Source organism: Tamandua tetradactyla, chromosome 6 (genome assembly GCF_023851605.1).
Source record: "Tamandua tetradactyla isolate mTamTet1 chromosome 6, mTamTet1.pri, whole genome shotgun sequence".
NCBI lineage: Eukaryota > Metazoa > Chordata > Mammalia > Pilosa > Myrmecophagidae > Tamandua > Tamandua tetradactyla.
The window spans coordinates 159893329-159919274 of NC_135332.1; the positions used below are offsets into that span (position 1 = coordinate 159893329).

The 25946-nt window shown below is 36.3% G+C and overlaps 1 protein-coding gene across 8 annotated transcripts in view; it reads right to left on the minus strand.

The window, feature by feature from the left end:
* Nucleotides 1–25946, minus strand: part of TRPS1 (transcriptional repressor GATA binding 1) — a 236890-nt gene that overhangs the window by 202956 nt on the left and 7988 nt on the right. The gene's annotated exons all lie outside the window — the stretch shown is intronic.

Below are 25946 nucleotides of genomic sequence, written 5' to 3' on the forward strand. Positions count from 1 at the left end.
AATATATATTATATATATTAATATATATATCATATATAATATATATATATTATTCCTTTTAAAGGAATAATCTGGGACATAACAATTCAAGAAAGTCTCAAACATCCTGGAGGCAGATTCCTAACAACTTCAAGCATCTAAAATGGCACAAAAACAGGAGTTTAATTTACAAATGTGCACATACACAAGCACACTCACACCTAAGACGAATGCTCACACTATCATGATCTGAACTGCCCAAACTGGAAACAATCCAAATGTACATCAGCAGTAGAATGGAAGAATAAATTGTGTAACATGCCCATACGATGGAACACAAAGTCATACAATAGAATACTGTCTTGGAATAAAAATGAATGAACTATATATATAAGATGGATGAATCTCATACACAGAGTAATATTCTCGAGAAGAACGAACACCCGCGCTATATTTTCATGGACAAACCAGCCAACCCAATGGAGAGAAGCATTGTTATTGGCTAGTCAAGCCAAGCTGCAAGGAAACAGAGCCAGGACATACCAAACAGGCAGCAAGGATGTAGAAGAGAAAAGAAAAGAGGAATTACAAGAGAAAATAAGGAGTTCTGGATAAAAGAGATTTAAAGGGTGAGAGGTTTGAAAAAGAAGGAACAGAAGTAAAAAAAAGAACCGGAAGCAACAGATGCATTTACAGGGGAGAAGAGAATCGCAGACAATGAAACAGGAGAGAAGGGAGCTTTGTCTTCGAGCGTATTTTTGGTGGTGATGATAGGTTTGTTTCTGTTGAGAGGGCGCACAGCAAAGGCACATATCCATAGCTATTACATGCATCATGAGGACACAATCCATTAATTACAGCACAGAGACAAGTTAACTAAAGGTGGAAAAGAACGAATATTTGTTAAATACCTATTACATCCCAGCTATTTGCTTACTGGTTCACATAATTCCCTCAATGAATCCTTACCACAAGCCTGCAAAGTATCTATTAGTCCCATTTTACAAATGAGAAAACTGAAAATCAAAAATGGCTTGCAGGTAAAACTTATCTTAGTAGACTAGATAGAAGATGTGAAAAGCAGCCAATGAAACACTACTCTGGTTTTTCAGAGAATTCACACGTCTAAACTCTGAATATTTTCATAAGACTGAATAAGTGTTCTGTTTTAATGAAGTGTGACAGATCCGACCTTCATCTAAGGTAATTGCTCTAAATTTATGTGATGGGCTAGTCAAAGGTTTTCCATCTCAGAAATCAAATAATAATGGCTGTTTCTCATTTGGCATGAAAGAGATAATTTAATAGGTAACATTCTATCAGTTTTAGCTTCCCACCTGGGTAATCTTTTCTTAAGCCTTTGCTTTTTATTAAACATAAATTTTTGGGTGTACCAATGGACAAAAGAATGAATGAACAGGCAGGACACAAGTCCTAACAGAAAAACTGCAAAACAGTACTCTTAAAAACTATTTCAGGTGACATTTAATATTTGTCCTATAGGTACTAGAAGACATACGGTCACAATTTGTCCTCAAAAGTTGCCCGAGGGCGGGCCATGGTGGCTCAGTGGCAGAGTTCTCACCTGCCATGCCAGAGACCCTGGTTCGATTCCTGGTGCCTGCCCATGTCATCAAAAAAAAATAATAATAAAAAATAAAAAAATAAAAGTTGCTCGAAGTTTGCATGAGGTGATAAACAATTTCATGGAATTCCTCAAAGAAGGCCGTGAAGTCCTAGAGTCACCTAAACAAGTTGAAGAACCTTTGGTATAAGCAGAGTAAGAACTGCTAAAGCTGCGTGTGTTCTAAAAGTCAAACCATTGTTGTTCTATATATTTAACTGCTGAGTACAGGAAATAAGTTTATGCATATATGGAAAAAAAGATGGCTGCAAATGGAACTCTGCAATGCCCAGAAAAGAGCAGCTCTCTACAGCATTATTTAAAATTAACTGCTTCCATTATTCTTTTGAACTCCCTCTCAAAGAACATTTCCATACAACCATCTTATCTGATTAATTCAAAGCCAGTTTTTTTTTATAGAGTTCAACTTAAATAGTATTGGTAACTGGTAATATTACTATGATTGTCATACCCGTAAATGTCACCTTGTTTACTGAGCCTACAGACCTTGGTGCTATTTGGAAAGTCTATTACTAGGACACCATATAGTACTTTAAGTCAAGCTATAACATTAAGAATGCTGTTTCAAAGTTGAAGTAGGACAAAGTATATTAGAAGTGAGATGTAAAAGAAGTCTTTAAGAAAACTGTAACCTATTAATGCCTTCCATTTTATGGGGAAAAAACAAATTGAAGGTCTCAAAAGAGCCTGCCTATATTTATTCAAAATGGAATTCTCTTTCCCAAGGTATCGCCAACACAGTCAAAATGATGTACAAGTGTGAGTGGACCCTGGCAGGTGATTACCTTGCTCTAGTGTATGAATGACAGGAAAAAATCACAGGAAACTCTTTGGACAGTACTGACAAATCAGAGGACAGCACTATTCAAGAATATTTTCTGACGCAGAATACTGCTTGAGAGAAGAATGCTTTAGCCTTGAGCCAGTAACTTAGACTTAGAATGAAGTTAATCATGTCAAAATGTCCTACAATTTACCCAACTGTGCAGCTTTCACTACACTTTAATCATAAAAAATAGCAAACAATTACCCAAACAAGCTGATATCAGGATTTTTTTTTTTTACCCCGAAATCAATTCAAGTGTATCTGTTGACTTCAGTACCCAGTTAGCACTTATTTTGGTGCAAACATAAAACTGGCCACATGCTATGACAACTGATGCTCATAATCAAGGTAATTTTAAGGGCCAACTATGTGTCAGGTGTTGTACGAAGTGCTGAAAACACAACTGTGAACAAGATAAGGATAAACCAGCCTTCAGTGAGCTTCTAGAGTAGCTAGAGAAAAAAAAAAGGAACAGACAAAAGAGGTGACTGATCCAGATTTGGTGAGCAAGAATGGGTTGGGGGGAATTTACTCCAAAATGAAGGAGAACAGGATCTGGCCAGAAGCCGGCCAGGTGAAGAGAAAGGACTGAGTGGTTCAGGGACAGGGAATAGCAAGTGGAAAGGCACAGAGACAAGAGAGAATGTGGTTTCTTAAGGGAACTGAGAGAGGTTCAGAGTAAAATGCAAAACAAAAGAGATGATGAATGGATAGAGATTATGATGGAAGTTTGGCCATCTTCTTGAGGCTGTGGGAAACTGCTGACGGTATTATGATCTGATATTTTATAAATATCACCCTGACTACAGTCAGAAAAAAAATGTATTTAATTGATAAGAATGAAGATACACATCTCAGTTAGTCTGGTGTTGTAATCCAGGAGAGTGGTCTTGGTAGCCTGATTTGGGAGTCGCAAGAAGTCAATCAGTGAGATTGTCCAGAGACTGACTGGGCATGACCTGTAGTAAGAAGGAGGGAGAGAGAGGTGTGGCGATGAGCTTTAAGGGTTTTGTAAATTGGTGAAAGATGACGCCATTATTGAGTTAATACTTGCAAAAGAAGGAGGAGTCTGCAAGGAATGATGTTCAGTTTAGAATGTACAGAGTTGAATGTACATGAAGGACGGCCACCTGGTCTTGAATTTCAGATAGGAGATGTGGGTCAAAAATATATTGAAACCAGACAAAAGAATGGTAATACTGCCCAATGAGATTAGCATATACAGTGCAAAAAAATAGGACTGATCATAGCCAACATTTAAGGGATGGACAAAGGAAAAAGACTTCACCAGCAAACTAAGGCAGACCATACCAAAAGACAGAAAGGAAAACAAAAGAATCCGTTTTTACTGAAGCCAAGGGGAGAGCACACTTTAAGAGCGATAGGCCATAGGCTGTCTCTCCCTTGTGAATTGCTTCATCTCTAGAACCCAACACATAGGAGAAATTCAGTTTAAAAAACTGAACAAAGGAATAGCAAAAGGAACTAATACAGTCAAGGACAACAAGGAAGATACCTGTAACCCAAGTCAAGGAAGAGAATAACTGATATGACTTCTGAATTTAGAAGAAAGTTGCTAATAAAGTCAGTACTAGCAATCTCAGTAGGGTTCTGTTAAAATTTTCAATTCTATGAAATGAAGGATTAAAGCATAAATTCTGTGCTATACTCCTGAAAATATTAAACAATTCAATTAACATATACACTCACAAAACTTTAGAAAACTACATATGAACTATTTATTATTGGATAATGGATAGAATTTCTGCACAATTATGTCATGGGAAAAGTATTATTGAGATGAAAAATAATGTCAAACACGATCTCCGATTTTGATGAAATTTGTTTACTGCCTGATAAGAAAAGTTTAATAGTCCTGTAAGTTCTTATCACAGGGACTCAAATATAAATTCTGGAAATAAAAGCATTATATCCCATATATTTCTATAACAATGTATATGGGTGTATCTTATCATTCATTTAAAAATGATCTCTTCCAAAATGCTTAACATTCTGGCTATGAAGTAGAGGATGACACACTAAATTCTCAGTAAGATTTCTGTTTACTATGCCACAAATTCTTAGTATCGATGGTTTAATAAATACTCCTGCCCAACAGTTTGAAAAAATAAGACACCAAATCAAAATTGAATGTTGCTTATACTTTCTTCTTATGGGCAAGGCTCTGTATAATCCAATAATTATGGCATTCATGCAGTACGTACTTATCAAGTACACAATATGTATATAACAATGCATTAAATACCAAAAATAGGAGAAAATCACTACATTCTAAGTTTGCTGCCTTTGTTGAAAAAACAAGACTCCGAAACGATAGAAGATGAGATGATTCAGCACCAAAATAAATGGCACAAACAATAAATGCCCTCTAAGGTAAACAGTAAGTACTGTTTGTCTTTATTTTGAGTGTTATTACTATTTCCATTATTCATTTTACCCTTAATAAAAGACTGCACCATGGTCAACAGATTTGTAAAGGATTAAGGCAGACAACAGTGCAGCTGATCCTGAGGGAGAAATAAGAATTCAACATTTAAAGGATAGAGAAAAGTGCATTCCTACAGACAGGAATAAGAAAAACAAAGGGCTCCTATCCTACATAAACATGTCGATGGGACAGCGAAGAATCTGCATTACTAAAACAGATGATTCACAAGGAAAATGTGATTGCAAAGACGAGTAAGAAAGAGTATTGAATCCCAGTCAATGAGGCTGGACCACACGGAGAAAATAAGAACTCAGTGAACGTTTTAAATGAAGAGATCAGGAAAACTAAACTAGAGTTGGAGTGAGCTGTACCCTGAGGAGGGGAAAGGTGGAAAATGGACCAGGTGAGACAATTTCAAAAAAAACTCAACAAGATTTCAGGAGAGGAAAGGAGGTAAGGTTTAAACAGGATGAACTCAAAATAACCAAAAGGAACTAAAACAAACAAAATACACAGAATCTGCTCAATATGTCAGAAATGGGGAAAAGGCGATTTGACAGTGCATATTTTGAAAGAAGCATCTGCAGAAAAATGAATCTCCATTAAGTTCTGACTTTTCAGTAAACTGTTATTTCCAAAGGCAAAATCAACCCGCATGACGCAGAATTTGCCATCATGAAGGCGATCAAGAACTGAACCAACACTTCTGAAGGGGACTCCTGTCATGTCTATTAAAACTTCACCTCCAATTCTCAAAACCTCCAAATGAAAGGAAATACAAAGAGAGGGACAGGAGGATAAAGCAAGCATGATCAAATGGTTGCTTTATCTAGGTGTAGAGTATGCAGAAAATCTTTGTACTATTTTGCAAATTCTCTGTAAGTCTAAGTTGTTTAAAAATAAAAAGTAAAAATAGAACGTAACATGAGTTTTAAAAATCAACAAGATTTCAACTCCGATCATAAAAGAACAAAGAATAAAAAAGCCTCTGAGATGTCTTTCAGGCTCAAGTGAGAAGATGGGTTTTACTGAAGATTTGTGAGATATATATTCATATTGGATTATTTGGACATAGATGTGCAATTATAGTCTTTATATAGTCAAATTGAAGTTATGACTATCATAATATATTTATCTCTTTCAATATTTATATTCCTGCCTAGAATGTTCTCCTTGTGGCTGGAATTCTCATGACCAAGTACAGAACCTTTAAATGGTAGGTTGAGTGAAAATTTTAGAAGCTTATAAATTACAAAAATAGAGTTCATCAACTGGCTTACTTAGCTCCCTGACACCCATCTGTTTGTTTCCGTTGACTGCCTACCCGCACCAAGATGTTTTATAATGGCCCTGGTTATCCTGAAGCCATTCTAAGTTTTAAGTCCTTAGACCTGCATCATTTGATGAATTTTTTTTTTTAATGCATTAAAGCAGTTCTTGCAAAACCAGCCCAGATCTTGCTGGTCCATTGGGAGCTCAGGCAGAACTTGGTCAAAAGCTCAATGATGACCCAATCAGTACATTTTGATCCATGTAAGCCCTCAACACAACGTGCTTCTTTATTTCATGCCACATCCAAGAAGACTGGAACTGGGCAGAACTTAGATTTAGATACTAAAGATTCATCCAAGATTTCATTTTATAACAATACTCAAGTCTCCCAGTTCTCCTCATGCAGGCGGAATTTGTGTTTGAAACAGGAGCACCCCAAAGTCGGGTCAATTTTAGGCAGGGGTCTGGCTTCTCTGTGTCATTCCAAAACAACTGTTCTCAGAGTCCCAAACAGGAGCACAGCACATCACACATGGTGAGCTGATCATTTGTGTTAAGGCTACAAAGGCACCCCTAGGCACACAGCATTTTTTAGCCAGAAAAATGCTCAAGCTTGAAGCAGCAGGTTTCTCGCAGAAGTGTGGGTATAATTCTCCTTGTACTTCCAAAAGCCAACTCCTGGCAAGGCTGTCTCTTTTCTAAAGCTGGATAGAATAAATAAAGGGACACAAGCACACACACTCAAAGGATGATGGAAGCATACAAACCAAAATCAGTAGTGGTTTTTGCCGAATTTTTATTCTCTTCTTTGTGTTTTTTTTTTTTGTATTTTATTATTTCCTATAATAAGATGTATAAGTTATTTATTTTACAAAGTTATTTTCTAAAGGGAATGAACACAGAAGAGCAGTAAAATAAATTGTAAAAGACAATGCTCAATAATTGTTGATGTACTTCACACTGTTTCCCCACCCAACCATCAACTCCTAGAGAGCGCACAGTTACACAGCTATTGAGTTTCTGGGCATAGGGCAGGCACTCAGTCTGCACTGAATGAAGAATATCAAAATGCCTGCATCCGCTAGGAGGCAAGAGGTACTTCTTCTTGCCCAGTTGAATTCACAGTCGTTATATGATTTTAAAAGGAAGGCAGCCAAACATGTTTGGGCAGAAAACGAAAAGCACATTTCCCCTTTGTTTTCACTTTTTAAAAACGTCACTGATACTTACACTCTAAATCAGTGTTTCTATTAAACATTTTGCATACCAAAAATGTGATATAAATCAAATTGCAGCAGCATATGTTCTTTGCCTATGTCCCTGCACAATAGTTAGCACTTAATACAAGAACATTCTCTCTTGACAAACTAGAAACTGTTAACTTCCTAAAACACCTAATATTTAGTGGTAGTAACATATACACACCCTCTGATGATTTTACAATCACCAGAACACCTTAATTCCATAGTCTGCCTCCAAGGAATGTTTGTCAAAGGAAAAATCAGAACATATTATTTAAATATAATATTTGTGTCTAATTAATCAACTTTCCAATTGCAACCAAAGGGGACAAAATCTTTATTAAAAAGGTATTTGGTAGAAATTCTTTATGCTGTATTATTAATTTTATGGACCTCCTTCTACCTCAATTAGATCTCTCCTAATATCTACTATCTTTGTTACTTGGGAAAAGAGACTAGTCTCAGTAGCAGAATGGTAAAACAGGATTTTCTCTGAATTTGAAAGCCAGTGCCTTTTTTTTTCTCCCTGGTAGACAATATGCATTCTTTCTCTAAATCACTGAAGGATATAAAATCCTTTCCTCTACCCCACAGCTTCTTTGCATCCTTATCTCTCAGAACTCTTGCAACAGCAAAATGATGAGCATTCAAACCTCAAAGGGATACAAGCAAACCTCCAATCCTAAAGTTAAATCCACCAGTTTTGTTTGAGCTCAAAGGAGCTATGAAATCAGAGTGCCAACAAGAAGGGGCACAAGAGGCCAGGTCTCTGGGAAAGACCTTTGGAATGAATTATTGATGATTAAATTAATAAACCTACACTACTGAACACTGTCCACCATACACGTTCATGTTTTTGGCTTCAGAATGGTGCTCATAAATGGTGACAGATGCAGTCAGTGCTCAAATTCGCAATGAGTGGTAAAGTTGATCAAATGGAAATGAAGTCTTGCATCCCTAAGGTTGGAGGGCTACACTCTTGTTTCCATTCACTCTTGCTTTCATAGGAAATGTCTCCCTGGTTCAGTGTCTGACAATAAGATTTATTTATTTGCACAGATATTTAGGATCAGGCAGCCTCAGGCAATTTCATTATTTAACGAAACCCAACACTATGCCTAATTTGGGGGGTGGGCAGAGTGGGGAACAGTCTGGATTCATTTGTAGCAAGTTTTCTGTTTTGTAATATACTTAAAATATTTTTGAAGAAATATGGTAAAGTGATTATCCTTCTGGAACTAGATGCATTGACACTGTCACATTAACTCACAGCTTGTTAAATACTGTGCAATCTTTCTATAACATTCTTTGTTATAAGACTAGAATCAGCATATGGGAATTGCTCTTTTCCTGCTAAACTGAAGTCATTACTAGCTACTCATCTGTGATATGTACTCTTTCTTGTAACCAAGGAGTTTAGCTTCACAAAATTTAGAAACTGCCACATTGGTTCTTGGCATCGCATTCGAATGTGACATCATTTAAATTTGGAAAACTCCATTTTAGCAAATACACTAGCGGGTGCCAGGTTAAAGATGGCCCAAAAGGGGCAGCAGAGTCTCTGTTGGGACCAACCACAGTTCATTCTTTCAATCTCCGCAGTCACATGCCTTTCATTAGAGGCACATGGAATTATAATGAGCTCAGCAAATGCATTTCAAAATGGGTTATCAAATTACCATTCTATAGAAATGGCTTCCAGTTACTAAAGATCTGCACAGAAAAACTGTGATGTGGAGATGAAAATCTTCACTTTAAGTTCCCCTCGTTTCCCCAGTTTAAGGAATATATATATGGTTTGTGTTTTAAAAAGTGTACATATTTACATATACACATATACATGTGTATAGAAATATACATACAATTTTTAACAATATATGCATATATAAGCATAGATGCAGATAAAAATACACATAGAAGCATACATGTGAATCCTACTGGCTCATATTTTGCTGAGTATAAAATAAATAAGGAACTATGTCAAAATGGCAAAAGATATTTTCAGAGACTTGGTAGCCTCACCACTCTCTGACAGTCCCATTTTGGAAATTCTTGAATGATCTCTAGGACTTACTCCATTGTTTGAAAACTTCTATCACAACAAAGGAAAATGCTAGTCATCTCATCAATATGATCTGCAAATTCTTAGATATGGAACTTGTGAGTTTTGCAATCCAAGTACAATTTGATTGCAGCACCTGCCAACAGAGATTAAGGGTTAGTGCTCAAATTAGGGACCTCTTTTCTATCCAATAAAAAGCAATTTCAATGGCTTACTCTGATTCTCCCTAAAAATTATCAATAAATGTCTTCTGTCACTGTTAGGAAAATGCTTTCCACTTCTAATCTTAAAAAAGCATTGCTAATTTAAACACTTTTGGTGTTTCTCTAATAACAATATTTTATAAATAAATAGATTTTATATCTAGTGTTAAAAGTATGCATACTACCTGAAAGGGAAAGCAAAATTAAATGAATGTCTGTGTGTATACACACACATAATATATGCGTGTGTGTGTGTGCGTCTGTGTATTCAGCTTAAAAATTTAGGAAAAGTGCTCACAAAAAGGCGCCTCATGATCCTTCGGCTGTAGAATAGACCATAGAGCGGCAATGAAATCACATGACCTCTTATTTATTTTTCTCCTGTGGGAGAACTGGATGACCTCAGTAGCAATAAATCATTTTTATTCACAAAGTGCTTATGATTATGTGGCACATATTCCACATACAAAAAAGATAAATTCTAAAATGTCCTGAACAAATCGCAAAAGATCGTCTCTGAGACACTACGCCTCAGGAAAGGATCTGATGCATCCTGGAGAATTTACCACGATCTACTGACAAATAAGACAGTGATTAATTCCAAAGGGGAATTTGGTAAGACACATTTTGAAGACACCATGAATAAAAATTAAAGACTTAGACAAATGTGATTTAAAATTAAAATGATGGGATGGGCCATCAATGACCCAAAGAATACACAGTACAGATGTACAATGCAGAAAAGACCCACATAATGTTCATTTTTTTCAAGAATTTTTACAGTTCAGAATGGCCTTGAATGCGTTACTCTCAAATACCAAAGTTTACTCAAACGGAATCTGAATGTAAGAGAATTAATGCATATCTTCTACCAAAGGAACAATGCCAACCTAGACTCTTGGAAAAATGTCATACCGTGCTTCCCCACAATAGCTAAACTATTTTTTCAACTCTCTCTATATATACTAAGCATAGTGAAAAGATGAAATAAGGTCCTAAAAACATCACTTTGAACAGTCTCTAATGAGCACTCCCATCATTAATGACATAGATAAATAAAAACGATTAGAAAGAGTACAATGATTATAACTATTATTATAATGACAGACATTCACAAAGCACTATGGCATTCACCAAACCTGCTTTACAGATATTTTCTAAATTGATTCTTTCCCCAAAACCTGTGCCCAGGTATTTTTATTCACAGCCTACATGAATGGGGAGACCGTGAATTAGGGAAGCTTAAAGATTCATTCTGACTCTGATTTTTTTCCCACAAAGCTGCAGAAAGTAACATATCTACAACCTACTGCTCCTCTCCATATGGCTGGACATAAGCCTATTCTAGACAATCACAGGGCCAGGAAGCAAAGAACGGCTGACTATTCTTTATTTCAGTTTGTGCTAAAGAACAAATAAATTTGGAAAGAGGCCAAAGCATTGAACTACCAGAAAAATGCAAAAAAAAAAAAAAAAAAACAAGTGAAAGTGTAAAAAATACTGTGATGCACATTTATGACCATTAGGGTTATAGGTACATCCCCAAACTCTGGGAATGGTTCCTCTAAGAAAGAGAAAAATATATGGTGGACTTAAACGTCTTTATTATTTATATATTAGAACATGTATTTCTGCTGCTGTAGCTTCAGGACCTTTGTTTCAATAGGATAATTATATTTGGACTAAAAGTTTGAGGACAGGGCAGTGTGACAGTGGCTCAGTGGCAGAATTTTCACCTGTCATGCCGGCGACTTGGGTTCCATGCCCAGGGCCTGCCCACGCAAAAAAAAAAAAAGAAGAAGAAAGAAAGATAAAAGTTTGAGGACAGAATTATTCTTATTAATAACTGATTTATTTACTAGTGATGTTTTTGTTATATGGTTATCATTTTATTTTAAACATTTTAAAAGACTCGCGGCATTAAATTATGCAGCAAATTCAAAGACCATTTATCTCTCGATGACGAAGCCCTAACTTTGTACTAAGTTATGCAATCAACTCCTGGTATTAACTTAATAAAAACTTTCCTTACCAAAAGCAATACTAGAAGTTAAACTGTTACGAGTTAAAAAGAAAGATCTAAATTTCCTACTTTATTTTAGTTTGGGGATTTTAAAATTAACCAAGGCATTAACATATAAACCCTGACGTCTACGAGTTAAAATAGCTATCTCACACCCAGTTAGGTATTAACTACTTCCTTTATCTAACATTAGATGTACTGGAATCTTCAAAACAAAAATGAAGCAGTTGGACATAAATTACATGAGTCGATAAAGTGCGATCCTTGATAAATTCCTCTTGCAGTCAGAAATATAAGCAGAGCTCTACTAAAAATACTGGCATTTCATGATATGGCTTTCATAATATGGGTTTCTGGAAAGATAAATTAATATGAAGCATGTAAAAAAAAAAAGGCATGCAGTGAACAAGAACTGATTTAAACATAAACTTGATAATGATTGTAGAGGGGGATAAAATCTGATAAGGACCCAGGTACATCATCTGTCTCAAAATTCATAAGTTAAGAAAAATATAAAGGCTTCAATTCCCAGATCAAAAATAAGAAGCTTCAGCCACTCCAAAAAGGTTCTGTATGCTCACAAAGACTATTGCATTATAACTTAAATTGTGATTTAGTGCACCTGACTTTCTTATGCTTATTCTATTCATAGCTTTCTAATCGAGACCGCCTGAGATTCAATCCTTTCATCTCCTCATTCACTTGTGTAAGTAAATATACTTCAACGTATCAGAAATGTGGGTTTCAGCAGCTCAAAAACTTGAAAACTCTATACGAGAAAGCCTGAAATTGATTTAAAGGCTAATGCTTTTTTAATTCATGGAAAATGAGGACTATATCTCAACTGGCAAACGTTTCTACCTTGTGCCCAATGATCGCAGGTCAATAATAACCAGCAAAGATGAGTAACTGTGGGTAAACCCTTCTTGGGATGGCCACAGGAAATGAGTGCGTCAAATCACAGAGGGGCAGCAGACAAAGAGGAAGCAAAGGAAAAGAGGGTTCAGGGAGAAGGGAAACCCAGCAGGGAGACGGGGAGAAGGGCAGGGTGGCAAGGAGATTCAGGCAGAGAAAACGGGATAGGGAAAAAGCAAACAGGAGCCAGCCTCAAGGCCCTAGAGCCAGGCAGGCAGGGAGCAAGGAGAGAGGAGGAGGAGAGCCTGAGAGCACAGCCTGCACCAGCCGGAGAATGAGCCAGGGAGCACACAACTGCTTCCGCAGGACTTCCTGCGATAACACACCCACAGCCCGGGCAACGAGCACGCGTGGTGGCTGCGACAGGCCCCGGGGTTCGTGCAAATGCGCACTCGACCACACACACAAAGCAGCCTTGGAGGCAGGGCCACAGACAGAAGCCCTCTTCCAAGATGCGACCCCGGCTCGCTCAGACTGCAGCTCCTCGCGAATCAGTTAAAAGAAAATGGAATCCGATTTCTGTTGCTGATAGGCAGTTCAGATTGTGTGTGTGTGCGTGTAATTTCTCCTTAAAAATAAAACCAAAAAGAAAAAAAAAAGCGTATACTTGGTTTCTACTTGTGTGACTCTTCTACCCACCCAAACACAGTGGGTCTTTAAATCTCATTCACAAAAATAGCAATTGCTATTTTTAAAAATGCAACAGTACTTAGCTGATTTTTGTTTTTAACTCTAACCCAAACCAACCTTTCTTTTTTATGTCTTTGAAACATGCATAAGCCAAGTTAGAATTCCACGCTGTCAAGTCCCCATTTGGAGCAGGGGGCAGTTACCAGGAGTGCAAATATATTAAGAAACACAAAGCCAGAAGGATTAGCAGGACAGGACTGCATCCCCGTGTCATTCAACAACTTCCCCTTCCCGAGAATGCTGACCACAGCCTTTTTACTGTAATTGAGCCAAGAAGAGTCAGTTACTTACACTTATACAGACTTTTTACAGGAGGCTGCCGCTAGCTCTATGGAAGGAACACAAGTGGGACGTTTCTAAAATTATTTCGAAAAGCCCAGTTTAAAACGTTTTCTGTTCAAAGGCAATGGTTTTCTCTCCCTGCCAATGAGCAAAGAGGAAAGCAGACTGGAACAGTGCTAATGTGAAAATGTCGCCTGGTCTTTGAAACATCCTGGAAGATACAGACAACTCCAACCTTGCCCATGCACCAGATGAAAAATTAAGTGGAATTAACTGCTTAGCGGGAAGAGCTCCCTGCTCTCGGGCAGACTCCCTGGGTCCAAATTCTGAATCTGCTACTTGCTGGCTCTGGCTGTTGGATCCAAGGCAATTTATGAAACTCCCTTGAGCCCCAATTCCCTCCCTTCCTGTGAAATGACGATGACAGCAGTTCCCATCTCAAGTGAGACAAAAGACGTGGCAGGGTGCTCAATAAATATGAATCATTATCATCTTATTAAGGTAGGCGGGACACAGAAGGTTAGACACCCGAATGGAAGACTAACCTCTTAGGAAGTCTCTCTGTTGTCTGCACAACTTCCCTATGGTCCATGGTTGCTCTCCCTTGTATTCAGTGATCAGGGAAAGATGTGCAGCCACCAAATCAATTGTTGCTACATGTAGCTCATTTTTATGCAAACTCTGTCCAGCCTTTTGGCAAAGTTTGCATACCCTCTGCTCCCTGATATTCACAAAAGAAAACATTAAGCTCCAAACTCGACACATTTTTAATGTCCTTCTCATCATTAAAGGGCACCACACAGCTTTAAGAGGCAGGAAACTAGTCCAGCACCCAGGCCGCCCAGCTGGCAAGTAGAGGTATCTTCAACAGCGTCCCCTCCTCCTACATACAGTCTGATAAGAAACATTTTAATGAAGCCAAAACATACATTTCCTTCCTCTATTTCTGCATTTAGCAGACACAAGAGCTGGACAGTGAGGTCAGGGATTATGAAACTTCAGTAAAGAGGTTTCTAAGCCGCCAAGGCTACCAGAACCCCAGGACTGAATTTCGCCTACTCACTTCCAACCAAAAGTATGCACACCCCTTCAGTTGTGGAAAACTACAGAGGATTTAAAAAACCCCACATATTAACTAGAGTGTACTCTCCGGAGAAGTACTTTCTCCTGTCACTTAAAGAGTCTGCAACATTCAGGTAGCTATTATTTTTGAAAAATTCAACCATCTCCTTCAAAGGATTTTTAAAGGTGCTGAGAGATAGAAGGTGACATCAGAAATGTATGTTTGAAAATATGTAATTAGCTAAGGTTTCTAAGAAGCTTTGGAATGTTTTGTTTTTAAAGAAGAAATAGACAAATGCAAAGTCCTACAAGTAATGAACTGCCCTACAAGCAAAGAAATTCATCGCATAGATCCTCTCTTTAGCTTTCCCTTCATAGTTTTCATCCATACGGTTCTGGGAAGGCACAATAATAGCAAGTCTTAAGAATGTTCTGTAACTGTTTAAAATAATATTTAAGTACTTAACAGAGTCATATATTAAATCAAAGGGACTTCCCAATTCTCAGATTAAAGGAAGTTTTTTCATTAAAAAAAAAATACAAAGAAAAGACCAAGGATATAGTCTTTAAAAAAAAAACACTTCAAAATTATCCTTCTGCTTTCAAGATGAAATTAAAAGTGATTAGTAAAAATCAAGCACTCAAAGTATTCTCAGGCATTCTTGTTCCAACATGAAAAATGCCTTAGCAGCTATTATTGAGTTATCACTTTATTGGCCATCTCTCAAGGAGACATGGATGCTAAAATGAGCAAAGGGGAGTCCAATATTCTTTCACTGCCATATGCCAGGGCATCCCAGAGCAGAATTACATATGGTTCTGTTCAGTTCCTGACTAAATCTATCTATCAATATCCTTGTTAGAGCACCTGTAGGTCTAAATCATGCTTGCTTCTTTAGCATCCCAGCATGAGACCCAGTGACAGGTAACCTTCATCCTAAAGCCAATCCATAAGCCACTGTCTTCAATCACCACAACACAACACACACTTGGGCTGAAAGACATTCAACACATGGAAATTAAAGCTGCACATTTCTGAGTCATGACCTTGGAGCCTAGCATTGTTATCTAATGTTTGAAGGGCACATTCATTTATCATCTTGTACTTCGTAGTGTCTCAGGAGCAATAAAAGTAAAGCACAACAGGCAGGTCTGCATTTTCATTTTTCTGTGGTTTGCAAGTGTATTTGGGCCTCTCTTTGCCTCAGTCTCACAGCCATTGTCACATCATTAAATATCAATCACTAAAAGGCAAGACTTACAGGCACTTTGAAGAATACGATATGTTAAGCCATAACCAGCAATAGGAGAACTACGTTAGGGCAAAACTTGAAGGAACATCTATTAACCATGCAACATCAGATAAACCTTCTCCTCTCTAAAACCTGACAACACAATTTTATGGTTGTCTCAAAACGTGAAAATCCTAGATTCTTTGGCTAAAACATTCTTTCCCCATGTGTCGATTAAATGCAGCACATTTAAGAAACTACTATATCCAAGGCACTGTAAAGAAAACAGAAATATAAACGGGCATCCACAATGCCTGGTGGATTTTGGGATAAGCCACAAATAGGTGGGAGCGCTGGGCAGCGGATGTTAAATCTAATTGAGCAGAACCAGGGAGGCTTTAGAAGCAGCAGTACAGATGTCAATAACCGAGGAATCGGTAGAACCTCTACAGTTATGGATGGATGAAAGGCATTTCGCAAAGAAGGAAGAGCACAAACCAAGGTTGGTCTGGAAATGTGCTGAGACTGGTAAGCACTACACTGACTTGGAACACACAAAGTTGTACAGATGGAATGGTAAATTGGGAGCAGAGGGCAGGGTCCAGACGCCAAGGTAATGATGATGAACAGGTTTCTAAGTGAGTACTTATGGAATCTGAAGACCACGATATTGGAATTCAGACGCTGGTTAGGTCTAAAGGTGAAGGTTCTGGGGGCTACTTCATTCGGATCAATAGCTGAAGGCATAAAATCCTAGACCAAAAGTGCAGAGATAAGGAGGAGACCAGAGAGATGAGGACAGATGAGATTATCGCTCCAATTCATCTGCGACATACAGTGGAAAGGAGAGACCGTGAGGACACTGGCATCTTCAAAACATCAGTGTCAATAAAATGGCAGAAGCCTGGCACATTCTACTGGTTGACAGAGACCCACAAGAAAAGAAATCCAGGTTCAGGTACTCAGTATTTTCTGTATCACAGGGTATTTTTTTTTTTTTTTTTTTTTTTGCATGAGCAGGCACCGGGAATCAAACCTGGGTCTCTGGCATGGCAGGCGAGAACTCTCCCTGCTGAGCCACTGTGGCCTGCCCTCAAAGGGTATTTTTATATCTGAATAGGTTTATATTTTATCTGTAAAAGGAAAAGGGATTTCATATCTGATTTAGAAACATTCCAATTAATAAATCTCAAAGAGCAATGTTTTGACTGTGTCATGCCAAGTACACAATGAATTCATCTGGAAATAAAGAGTAGCCTTTCGTTCTGTATTACCTTGCCTTTTTCTAAACTCTTATAGGAGATACAGTCTACATTTGTCAGTTGTTACCCAAAGTCAGTCCAGAGTTTAACCCCCAACCAACTCTCTAGCTTCAGTAATCGATATAATAGCTACAGAATTTCAATGGGGGTATTTACTAGATTCTAAAAATGCTCCTTAAATCACTGCACTTGGGTTATAATCCTAATAGTCAGAAGATAATGCCATTTAATTGTCTTCTGTAAAACATCCAGCAAAGTCTTTGTTCACAAATATGTCTTGTGAGGAGAAGTCTAAAATGAAGAAGGTTTGAGATAGGACCTAGCCAAAAATAATAATAATAATAATAACATTAGCATAACTGGGATGGGGGAAGGAGGGGTAAAATAAGGTGCATACTGATTTATCTGAAAAGCAAATGCCTTTATAAGTGGAAGGAAAAAAAATAAAATAAAAATCTCATATCTCATCTTATTTAAACCTGAACTGGATTTCACCGGTTTTAAAAGGCAACAAAAAAGTACGTTCTAATAAACAAAGCCCAGAGTGGCAGCCATGTTTTTGACGGCAATGTCCAAAGGTACACAGTCAAGTTGCAATGTCCTAAGGTCAAAGAAGAAAAAGACATTTGGAGAAGAAGGTGAGAGTCAAGTAGAAAAATAAAATCTAAGAAAATATTGAGAGCATGATTAAGAAATACTAGGGTAGGCATCAATAGTTTTGCCTCTGGTTCTGCCAGTGTACATGTAATGTTAAATTGTAATTCACAGTCAAGGGGGAAAAAATTAAGTACAAAAGAGACAACAGCCAGAGAGGGAGAAGAAACAAACCTAGGAAGTTGTGTAATAATAATGGAAGATTTCAGCCTTTCCCTAAATAGCATCCATCACACCAACAAACAGACCCTGTGTGGGACAATCTGCATAATCGTTAATATGAGTCCTTAAACCATTTTAGAAGAACCCTTCTGTAATGTTTAAGATCATTCTATTACTCTCTGATTTAACTGATTATTTTTAAGTGAGTGAATATGGAATTATTTTCCACACGCAAACTATTCCATTTTAAAGGAATAACTATTTAGAGACCTTTATAAAGGGTTTTCACCTGAAAGAAGTATTAACAAAACAAACACAAAAGCTAGATGGCAAGTCCACCCTCTGGCTGAGATGTAAACAGGCAAAAAATCCATGCAAATGCAAGTCAGACTGACGGGGAATCCTTACACCTTGCAACTCAGGAAGAACTAGATTCTCATGGAGACACTGGACCAACTCAACCCATTTCCAAGGTCTGATGCCCATATCCGAATTTTTCGCAAAGCTTTTTCTCGAACATTCCTCAGAAAAAGACTTGGTTATATGTTTTGGGTCCAATATCTTTGTGCATGGCATTAACTACCATCCATTAAAACCCAAAACTGAAAAATGTGCATGGCATTAACTACCATCCATTAAAACCCAAAACTGAATATTTTTTCCCCACTGGCAATGGAGTCATGAATTGTGAATTTCAATGAATGGGGAGAGGGTGTTGCATTTTCCTTTTATATTGTACAATGTAAGTATGAGTACTGAAAGGTAAGAAGAAGCAAGGAGTGTAAATAAAATACTTGAGAAACTTAAGAAGACTTGGAATTTCCAATGCAACAAATTAAAAGATTAAAATTAGCTTACTTTTAATCAACCAACAATAAAGAAACATTAATTGTATTCTTGTACAGTTAGGTCATGGGTAAAAATAGAACTTAGAGAAATTCTAAAGGGAAAATAAACAGCTTAAATGTACATTTTAAAGTACTTCATTTTCACTCCATTTGAAGCAGAAATTTACCATCCAGAAGACAGAATAAGAAAAGGATTTAAAATAGATGAAGTCCTTTTATTTTTCTTTCATTAATTCATTTTTACAAATGCTGTGGAGTTTATGTAAAATGCCACAAACGGTTTCTCAACCACTTTTTAATAACTAATTGCATATTTCAGGCCTAATCTCATAGACAGTGCCTAGGGTTTTCAACCTGCCATTATGGATGGCTATTACGAATTTCAGTTTCTTAGAAGATAAAAAAAAATTCTTAATTCAGAAGGCCCATTGTTTTAAAAAATTGGCCTTCCATGTTGGAGAATGTTGAAGGTATTTTAAACTGAAGGGAGAAAAGTAATCCAAACTAACTTCTTATTAATGACCATTTTATAACCAATAACAAGTTTTTTAGTCCCAATTTAATGTTATATAAATGAGTCCAAATAAGCTTCTATGGCTCTGGTGTCTGTAAAAAACATTAAGCCTAGATCTTTTTCAGTAATGTTTTAACTTTCTGGCCTACCTTCTGAACTAAACATTTGATTGTCTTACTTTCATAAGGTATTGGAAGCCCAAACATATGGATATAACTACTGATTCATTATGTGAGTATTATTATAATAATTAGTATTCTTTCCATACTAATAAAAGATATTCTGAGTCTATTCCCATCTCAATTCACAGAAAGAAAAATAAATATTAATAAATTTCAAATATTAGGCAGATTTCAGCAAGAACCATCAAAACCATCTAGGATTTTTGCATAGATTAGGATGATCAGACACTTGCTCTAGTTTAATTCTTTACCTAAGCAGTTGTATGATCCTGGGCAAGTCACTTACTTGACTGTTTAATCTTGAGTGTTTCTACTTGTAAAATTAGATGATCCTGCTAGAAGGGACAGTCGCAAATATTCCTTCTATTATTATAAATAAAATACGGCCTATGATCACTCTGGCTATAGCTGAATTAAAGGTAAACAAAGAGACAAAACCAAACTTCAACAACCGATTTTAGACCGCCCATCCAAGGAAAGCTTCAGCCTTTGGAAAAATATGTGTTTCATTGGCTAGGGTCTACTTTCCGAGAGCAAAGAGCATTAAAAGACACCCAAAGTGAGTGCCACGTTTACCCTGACGTGGGAAGCAGAACAATGTACACTCGTGCACACAAAATGTAATATGAACACTAGTAAAGATGTTCACAGCTTTTTAGCACAAAAGCCCAGAACTAAGAGAATTCTATCACAGGTGATGCTGTTCACCTTACGTCTGACGTCAAACAGGGGATTTACTTTTCTGTTTATTTCCTTTTGTACGTGGTTTTAACTGATGCAACCTAATTGTGAAATAGAACGTATTTCCTGTTAGCTCGAGAGTTTGCTAACTTTTTTTACATGACCTTCTTTTGTCAAAATAAAAAGTCGACCAATTATTTCCACAATTTTGCATAAATGAACTCCATTTTCTCGAACATCAAGAAACGATAAAACAATCTGTTGAATTTGGTATCATTTATCGGACTGTAGAGGTTTTTGAATCAAATCCAAAAACGTTGTCCTGGTTCTTCCATTATATACCAAGTAGGTACATTTTGAAAATTGCACTTTCAAAATAACACGCTAAATATGATCTTAAATCATCATATTATAGTAATTCCACCACACCATTTTGATTATATTGCAAAAAAAGTTCTGGCAAAATGTTTGCCAGACATCACAGGAAACAGTGAGGTGGCTGGATGAACTCTCCACATTTCCACTAGCGGAGACACCAAAATACTGTTAAATACACTCGGGTAGGAGTGGAAAGAATATGCTCCCTCAGTCAATTCCACTTTCCAGTGAATAGCGTCTGTGATGTGTTAGGGATATTTTTTTTCATTTTTTTTTTTGTTATGTTAGGGATATTAAGTTTGCGATTTGTTATTTATTTCTTTAGCACCTAGAGCATTTGTTCCAAAAGAAAATATTTTTAATAGTCTTTAAGATGATTTTGCAGAGCTATCACTTCTTTATAGGAGCACACTTTTTTTATACGTACATAACTGTAATTTTGAACACAGTTGGCAAAAAAAAAAATGTAGAGGGAAATCAGAGAAAACTTTTCTTTACACTAAAACAACTTTACACTAAAATGTCAGATTAGAGTCTCCACTATGTACAGGTTTATTTTAACCCTTGTGCACTGATAGTAGTTATGTTCTCTCTTTACTTTTGAAAAAGTCCACAGAAATATCTTACCCTGATCTCAAAGCTGGTTAAGGTATTTTTTTTCTTTTTTCCTTCTATCAAGTTCTTAGATACAAATTGTGTAAGATTTAAAAGAGAACAACTAAAGGTCAGGCTATTTTACTCTGTTCATAGTATCTTACAATTAACTACAAAGAATACATGAGTATAGGATTTTCAAACACCAGTCTTTTTGAAGTAAAAATAAAAGTACTAAAATGACAAATGAAAGATTTTTTCCTCGGGTATTGGCCCAAGAATCTTTAGAAATGACCAAAATATCCTATCACAGAGAGGTGTGGCACGAGTGCTGAAATCCCTGTGAAATCCCTGAAATCTTAATTTCTGATGTTTCAAAGTTTTTGAGTAGACAACGCAGAAGAAAAAACAAATGCAAGATGAATACAAAATGAACTTGCATCTTATGGGAACTAACCAGTGTTTCTCATAAACGATGAACTATTTCACCTCTTTTATGAAAGAAAGCGTTAAAAAAAAAAAAAGTCAAATATTTCCAAATCAATGGATTTCAAGCAATCCAAGTGAATTTGGAAAATTTTTCTCTAAGAACCAATCCAGAACGCAGGAGGTTAATTTGGAAATAATGGAAGCTTAATTCGTTTTAAAAATTTCTAACTTTTTAAAGACAAAAATTTAAGTTCACATCTCAATGATTTAACTCAGGGACTGCATAGCCAAGAACAACTTTCAGCACTTAAAGCATAAAACTGTCAGTTTCTTCTGCTTGGAGACAAAATATACAAAAAGCAAACATTCACGGCTGTATTTTCCTAGACATGAAACACAGAACTAACTTTTTATAAGAGGTAATCACGTTACCTATTATTATATTTGTTCCATAGCTTCTAAAAATCGGTTACAAATGTCAAACCTCAGAACTATTGCATGGTAGTTCACTTCAGTTCTAGTTTACCTATCCCCTAAATCTTGATGGAAATGCAATCACTTATGGAGCTATAATAACTGAACTAGCTCAAAGCACAAATACATTGTTAAGCAGCCTTTGTTTGACGTTACTGAATATAAGTTAACATAAACAACAAGTGAAAACTCTTAACCAAAGACCCCAAAGAGTTGGTATTATGATATCTGCCATTCAAGTTCTAGTGATTCTAAAACACACGGAGGGTGAGAACCTTCTATTCAAGTGCGGCCGTCCCTGAATATATTTCAAGCATTATCTCTCATCAGATGGTCAATCACATATTCCCTGAACGCATTTCCAGCATTATCTGTGATCAAATGGCCAAATATAGATTTATAAACTTGGAATACAGAGCTTGGTGAGAGCAGTCAGTAACTAAACTTGTCTTCATCGTTTTACCAGAAATATGTCACACTGGGTACTTACAACTGTTTCAGAATTATTCCACCACTTTATTTAATTTCATTCAATGCATTTCCTCAGAGAGATGGAATGGCAAAGGAAGGCCTGCTCAACAGCAAACAACAAAATCAAATCATTATCTTACAGTGTGTAGTTTTTCCTCTTCTTATACTATCCCCTCCAATATATAAGTATTACAAAGAAAGAGTGGTAAAAAAATCCTACGGCTAACACATGTGTTCACTGAAAGGGGAACACCTCACTACTCCAGAAACTGAAATATTAGATCCCAACCAGGAGAAAAAAAAAAAGAGGAAAAAATGGTTAATAAAGCATTGCAGAATAATCCAGAGGAAGTGTGCTTGGTCTCAGCATAATTTTCTTTAGCATCCTAAAATGAACGACATCATGCTGCCCATAATCTCTGCTTCCCCTTCTGAAAAATTTTCAGAGAATTTTCAAAAGGGGAAAAAAGCCTAGTTGTATTCTCAAATTCCAAATTATCTTACAGGACAACCACTCCTGAAGGAAAACAGCCCAGTAGTGCACCAGAAGCTACAGAATGCTTCCTGTTGCACAAAAACAGAACTGATGAGTGGGATCCGTTGGACTCGAATCCAAAATTCCCAAGTACCACAGGTAAGGGGGTCAAAGCTTTCCTTCAAAAATATATTAATAAAAAAAGTCATGTGTAACACTTGTTCCTTATGTTAGAATGGCTTGTAGAGTTGCCTGGCCCCCTTTCTGTTCAGATATATCTCTTTGGAGAGGGAACTGAAAATGCGAAAAGCCAAAAAAGAGGAAAACTTGCTTACAGTAACATTAACCCTCCACTCTCCATTTCTAATCATTATTGCACTCAATTTTAAAATGTTAGTATTGTCAAGGAGATGTTTAACTATTTGGGGTGTGAGAAGAGCAGGTGTACACATAGCTAAATGTTACCACTGATATAGTGAACTATTCTGGGAGTAAAAAGTGTATGTGTCCACATGATTGTACACAAATCTGTGTAACACTTAAAAGTTAAAATTTGTCAGAATGAACATGCAAAATCATATACACTCATTTACGTATAATATGTGTGCATCATGACTTTTTTGCAATTGGCCTGAAATTTCTTCTGTGACCAGCTTTCTTTTGTAAAGCTTATCAAAGCGCAAGTGAAAAGTAAAATGTATTGTAAATAATTAGCACACATTTTCAACTGCTCAAATGATCTCAAGAATAAGACATTCAAAAGTTGAATAAACAGTGATAGGATACAGAATAAAATAAACATCTTATTTTAACTGAGGTCTCAATGACTATAAACATGTACCGTGTAGTAATTTATCACAACTCACTTGCAAAAAATGCAGTACAAATTTCATTCGAAATGCAAAGGAGAAATTTCTCTTACTATTTACTTATCAGTTAAAGAAAATAATGTTTCATACTACCCACTACTTGTGCATGTAACTACTGGCCCCATCTACCTCAGAGAATTATTTTCTAAAACTCACCAAAGTTTGCAGAACTGAGGAGAAACATCTGCAACAGTCTTTAAAAAGACAATAATTCCAATAAATTCAAGGCAGTGTTAAACATAATCACTTGGGTTTTTTTTAATTTTACACTATAATTTAAAGCTAATTATTAATATAAAAATTCAGCAAATACAGAATTGACATATGATTTAGAAAGACCTCAAGGGTATATCTGAAAATAACTGATAATGAGCTACCAAACATTCAGCAATCAGACCATGTATAAGGAAATAAAATAACATGGGCTTTGTTAAAACTGACATATATGATCAGTCTTGACTTCCATTAACCGAATGGTATCTTTGAAAAGTAAAGTGAGCGAAATTCTCATTCAAAAATATTTAATGGCATCAAAAAGTAAGGGGAAACAAATGCCCAAATCTCCTTTTGGATGCTTTATATGTTCTGAACTCAGTGTCATGAGAAAAGTGGGCTGATGCGTTTATTTCTACATGTTTCAGAGCTAAAGATGATATGTGGATAATGACATCACAGAGCAGCTACAAGGAGAAGTTGGTTTTTAATTTGTTTTTCCAAGCTCACTCTCATTTTGGAACCAAAACTACAAGCTAAATTAACCTGAAATAGGTGTTGGAACACATTAAGTAATCAAAACGGGCATTACGAAGACGAAAGTCATTTTAAAAAAAATATGTAGAAAGTTAAAATTCCATGCAGTGCCTGTACTGCAAAAACGTCCTATATGAATATGTGCACGTATGTGTACGAAGAGTTAAAATGAAGTCAAAAATTCATAAGCTGCATTTGTGCATACCTCTGCGAGCAATAAAGCTAAAACGAGATTAGTAATGCTTGATTCCTCTGCACGTGAAGTGTGTCATGTAATAGAGAAATTAGATTCCATAAACTAACTTCTGCAGTATATATTTACACTGTATTTATAGATATATCTGATCTCAGATGTAATACATGCTTCCATAAGGAGAAATGAACTAGTGATTCATAAGAATTCACAGAAAGCCATATTGCAGAATCTAATCAAGAAGCACATGTTATATTATGAATGTTTGTTGATTTGCAAGTTGCATACATTCTGTCCAAATTCTACAACTGAAAACAGCTCTGAGGCTAAATCCATTTTATCTCCTTTTTTGCTACAGTTAAAATACATTTAGTGCTTTAAAAGCAACTGTGATGTTACCTATCGTCTTATAATTCTCAATTTAATTATATAACCTTATTAAGGTTTTTTCTAAAAGCTTGGGACAATATATATATGATATAAAAGCTTTGGAAAATATACATTAGGTAATATGAATGTGTTTGTATTTTTCCTTAAACACTATGCTACTCACTATTATGAATACAAGGTAATTAACAGATAAACAATTATAAGTGCAAATCAGAGAAGCATGCTCCCTACAAGCAAAAGAAAAAAAGAAACCGAAAAACTATGAGCGCCTGTATATTTCTTTCTAACACTACCTAGTAGAGCAGGCTTAAAAAGCTAAAAGGGAATCATTTGTTTATTCAAGTGTTAAATACATTGACTATGTAAGTTAACTTCTAATTTACTAAAAAGTATTTGGAACATTTTCCAGAGCCTATTTTGACTGTGTCAACTACCTAGATACCAAAGTTGTTATATTGTGTTGCTTACTGAAATAGGACATACAAACCAGTATTCAAAACCAGTATTACAAGCCTGGCAAATAGCATCACATTTGGGTGACGCAGAGAATCCATCACCCTAGGGAAAAACACATTGGGTCATAGTACAGAGTCTTTACATGTTCCATATTATTTCTACATAACGTTTTGAGGAGATAGAATTGTAAACTATAAAGTGCGAGCCTATTAAAAATATATTCAGAAACAGCACTGCCACTTAACTGCTCCCCTCATAAGAAATGAAGCACTTAAAAAAATAT